Below are 5439 nucleotides of genomic sequence, written 5' to 3'. Positions count from 1 at the left end.
TTGGTTTCTTGGTTATACGAATGTTAAGGGAACATTCTGTTTTATCATTTGGCAAACATTATAGGAATGTTACTTTTGAACATTCCAGAACATTCTGGAACAAGTTCTAATATTTAGAAAAGGTAAGATGAACATCCAACTAAAACGTACTAGAAGAAAAGCATTCAATTCATGAAGTATAAATAACATTTTGTGCTAAGATTCTGAGAACATTAGACTTTGAACAAACATTCTATTAACATTACTGGAAGAAAGTTTGTTCACAACATTGAGAGAACATTGCCAGAACATTAGCCAAAGTTCTGAGAATGTTCCCTGTTAGATGGAATACAACACATAGCCTAGGGAATCAGATAAAAGATGAAGAATGTAGTGGCTGGAAGAGCAGTCAGCAAAAGTGTGTCAAAACCAACCAAAATATTCTGCTATTTGAGAACAAAAAGTGAAAACAAAACATATTCCTTTCCCTAGAATTTTGACCTAGATTTTAATGTGCATATTTTAGCTCTGAAGTATACTTTTCTCAAACATCCCCCAGAGGAAAACAAATTCCCCTTTTAATTTGTTCTCTTCGTATTTATTCAAGACTTTCAGCAGTAAATGTTGCCGAACCATTTCAATGCTAGGAAGCTCTGAAGATGGAAATGGGACACATTCTAAATATAGTGACCACAACAAATAATTAATCTAATACCAGCATAATCCATTTGCATGGAAATGCCACATCTTTAATATAATTTGCATTACAATTGATCTATTCAATACAATCAAAACATATTTGATTTGATATGTAAATTAAATTTTCTACTCTATGTGGTGCTACCATATTCAAAATATGTAAATTCAAATAGTTTCTAATAAACAAGTTTCTATATAGAGGATGTGAATTTATGTTCAGACGTGCTGTTTGCCTCACAGCCTGAAAGACGGAAACTTCAGAAAAACCTGACAACCTTTATGCACCTTTATACATAGCATAATAAAAATGCATGTCCCCATAGCAACTGAGAAGAAAGTATATACTGGAGAATACTGCATAGACGGTCCGGATGATATTCAACCATGTTCTATTCAAAGCTTAAAATACATTCGATGTTTTCCTACAGGTCCCACACGCATGTCAGACCATTTTCCATTCCTTAATCTTATATTTTGTCATTCAAAGTATCTCTTTGGCAGGTTATGCACATGGACGTCAACACAACTGCACGCCTGCACTTCGTTCTCTTATTAAGCTTAGATTTTCATCAGGATCATCTGTGAGCATCCCGTCACACAACGATTAGCGTCAGAAATGTAGGGCACAGAAATCCTGTAGGTGTAGGCATCTAGTGGAAGAGAATTTCAGCTTCACTTGTTAGATCTGCACAATTTGGTAACAACTCTTTAGACCTCTTAAAGTTGACACATACTGTTAACTGGCAATCAACCAAACGTAACTCACCTTTGGAGCTGGATTTGGTATGTGAGTTGATTGAAATCAGTTTTTAGAAGGAGAACCCATGATTTTTTTTTCTCCAAAGAAAAGAAAAACAGCTGTTTCACAAGTGATCCACACGACTCCAGTCCATCAATTAACGACTTGTGAAGCGAAAAGCTGCATGTTTGTAAGAAACAAATCCATCACTGAGGTGTTTTCACTTTAAATACTAGTCTGTAATCCATAATAACATTTCCTTCAATGAAAAAGTCATCTCAATTGATCTGAATCAGGAGAAAAATATGCACAAATCAAGCATGCACGGGTTACAAACAAAAACAGTCCAAAACAGTTCTAAACAAATATGTTGTTGGATTTTGATGTGAGCGAACAACAGGGGACATACTTTTTCACTGGAGGAAGCATTATTATGGATTATGGACTCCTGTTTTGACCTGAAGCAACAATGTAAATTTCAAACATCTTAATGTGGAGTTTATTTCTTACAAACATGCGGCTTTTGCTTCACAAGATATTCATTTTTACTTGTGGATTATTGTCGTGTTTTATCAGCTGTTTGGATTCTCATTCTGACGGCACCCATTCACTGCAGAGGATCCACTGGTGAGCAAGTGATGTAACGCTAAATTTCTCCAAATCTGTTCTGATGAAAAGACAAACTCAACTACATCTTAAATAGCATGAGGGTTTGTATGTTTTCATCATATTTTTTATCCTGGGGTGAACTATTCCTTTAAAACTAACTTTCAAACCGTTTTAAACAATCAAGGCATTGTCTAAAATTCACTCTTAAAATTTATTTTCTAGATGAACTTGATGAAATAAAACTGTTTGCATTCCAATATGCTTTAGTTTTTCTATTTGGATCTAATGTACTGTAAATTAGATAAAATGTAAAAATAGATTGCTCAGGGATATATGTATCTGAATATACATGTTGCATGCTGATGTCCTGTGCATGTGATTCAGTTTAAATGTTTAAAATGATAAATGATTCTGTTTCAGTTACCTTTGACTGAAAGGGATAGTTCATCCGAAAACCATAGTACCGACATCGGTAAAACGACTTTATTCAACAATTTTTCTGGGTCTGGGAACATTTCAGTTGCATTGCTGTCTATGCAGGGTCAGAAAGCTCTCGGATTTCACCGAAAATATCTTAATTTGTTTTCTGAAAATGAACAAAGGTCTTATGGGTTTTGAACAACATGAGGGTGAGTAATTAATGACAGAATTGTAATTTTTGGGTGAACTATCCCTTTAATGATCCATTCACATGTTAATTTCTTACAGAGGATAGAGGACAGGAAAAATGTAAATGTTCGATGGATGTACAGTAGCACTCCATTATTTTCATGAAAAAAGAAACTTGTTGTTGTTGTTGTTGTAGTCTCTTATTTTCTTTCTCTCTAAGTAATGAAGGTTATTCAGGGTAGATCTCTCTATATAGGATCAGTGCCAAATGGAATTTTAAAAATGCATCAAGGTAAAACAGCGCAATTAAATATGCATCATGAAATCTTCCATGTCTGCTCAACCCTGAGAGAATATGCCACACTCACTTTAGGGCACATATAAATTCATTCAGTCATGTCAGCTTTCCAAGCATTTTCTGAAAGTGTTGTATTTAAGACATTAGCTGAAGGCTGCAGGTGCAGGTGAGTTTTACAATGAGATGCTGTCAATCAGATTTGGATATTTCAAGAAAAAATACCATGAGAAGAGCTGCTGAACTGCAAACAAAACACAACATGAATGGATGGGAGTTTGTTTAATTATATGAAGGGTTTAGATTTTTGCCCTCACTATCTCTTCAACTCTATTATCATATGCCAGTCCCCATATTTAAATTCATGATTTTTCAGAAATTATACTTTGAAGTACCACAAATAGGTTAAGTTGTGAGTATTACACTGACCTTGTCAAGCTCAATACTTTAACTCTGTAATGAGAAAACAATTGTGATCATTTTGTACATTAGAAATATTTTTCTTAGTTGTAAATTTAAAAAAAAGTATGTTTATATTTCATTCTTTCTACATCAATATTTCCCAATGTAAAGCAATTGTATGTAAGATTTTACCTGAAATATGAGCTACAAAATCATTCTGTTGGTACACTGAATTCCGCGAAAAGGCTGGATTGTTTTACCGCAGCAACAAACGCACATGCACAGCACAGCAATCCACTGTAATTACGACAGCGATATATTTACGACAGTGAATTATGGGGGTCTCCAATGTCGCAAAAATGCACAAAACTACATAGCTACAGTTACTTAAATTCAGTCTATTATGTGTCATTTATTTGTAATTATTTGTGAAATTTACTAGCAATTTCTTAGTGAAAATTGTTTCAAAATAATTCCTACATCATTTTTTTTTTAGTTTACAAAGAACAAGAGTGACTTAATGTAGTGCAATGTTTTGTTGTTGTTGTTTTTTGCCAATTTTAGACTGGCCTTACAACCCATCAAACATTTAAATGTAACATTGTTGGCATAAAATGTGCTTTAAAAAGCAGAAATATCATAGGTTCAAAGTAATAAAAAATGAGAAATGATCCTTTATATTTCACCTCATTTTAGAGAACAGCCTATATAAAACAAACCTTTCTTGAACATCAAAGTGTACTGTGTACCTATCAAAACAAACCATCTTTTATCAGAACGAAAATATCTTTTCCCTTGGAGGAAACACAGCAATCAAATGTCACTCATGTTTATTTCATTCCAGATCAGGCTGCGTCTGTAAATATCACATTTCTGACTACAATCATGTTCTGCATGCAGAATTCTGAAGCAGAAGAAAATAAGGCGCTTCCGGATCCCTCTACAATCACACTTTGCCTCATATCCTTGTGACATTTAGACAATGACATCTGTCTAAACTACAAGTTTTGGTATTGTGGTACTCCAGATTGATAGCCAGACAGACACAGGTGATCACTCCTTTAATGCTATGTGGATGGATGTTATATGTCATAACGCTGAGATTGTTTTAGTGCTGTGTATTTTCCATCTCGTCTTTTCTTTTCTCTGTCTGACCTTGTTCTGATCTCTCTCTCTCATTGACAGGAGTGCTCACATTAAAGAATAGCTTACAGCAATTTGCACATTTACTAACAAAACAACATTCTAGTCCAGGGGTTGACAACCTTTTTGTTCCATTATAAAATGTTCTTTAAATCAAATCACAGTTACACAATTATGACTTTCAAAGCCAGCGGTGAAACACTCAAAAACTGATGCAAATGAACATCACTTAATTTAAAACTGTCACACTAATAGGCATAATTCATTATATTCTTTTAGAAAGCAAACTAAATTGAAATACTTTAAAGGGACTTTTTATTCACTATATATTTTAATTATTAATTTCAACATTTTATATATTTGAACTCAATCACTAAAACTGTAAACATCAAGTGGAACAATTTTTTTCAGTCTCTCTTTCTGCAGGTTACATATTACGTCAGTAGGTGGCGACAAGTGACCGTCTTTATAAGTGAGTTACCAACAATTGGATTCTTTTAAAAACACTGATTCATTCAGGAATAATAAGAAAGGGTCACTGAATCATTCACTCAAATGATTTGTTCAAAAATCATGGATTAAGTCTCACACAAAGCTGTATGATTTCAGACTTGAAATGTATCACATGAATATTAATAACACCTTCATAGTGCATAATTTTTGAAGTTTAAAAACCACAGTTCCTGCTGGAAAAATGACAGGTATGTTTATTTGGTGCTTGGCAGAAGTAAGAGTTAATAAATGATGAGAGAATTTTCATTTTGGGGTGCACTGTTCCTTTAAGCGTCTGTCCTTGTGAAAATCCTTCTTTTGCTGAGTCACCACTTTTCCGAACTGTCCTGAGCGCGTTCGCGTCTTCTTCTTCAGCCAGCGCATGAAGCATCTTCTTCTTCTTCTTGCTTTAAGGCAGATCGCAGACTTATAAGTGCATTACCGCCACCTATCTCTCAAATGGACCATTGAC

This window comes from Sinocyclocheilus rhinocerous, unplaced genomic scaffold (genome assembly GCF_001515625.1).
Source record: "Sinocyclocheilus rhinocerous isolate Xijiao unplaced genomic scaffold, SAMN03320098_v1.1 scaffold1069, whole genome shotgun sequence".
NCBI classification, from domain to species: domain Eukaryota; kingdom Metazoa; phylum Chordata; class Actinopteri; order Cypriniformes; family Cyprinidae; genus Sinocyclocheilus; species Sinocyclocheilus rhinocerous.
The sequence above is the reverse complement of the archived record's forward strand: the minus strand, read 5'-3'. Positions refer to the sequence as shown.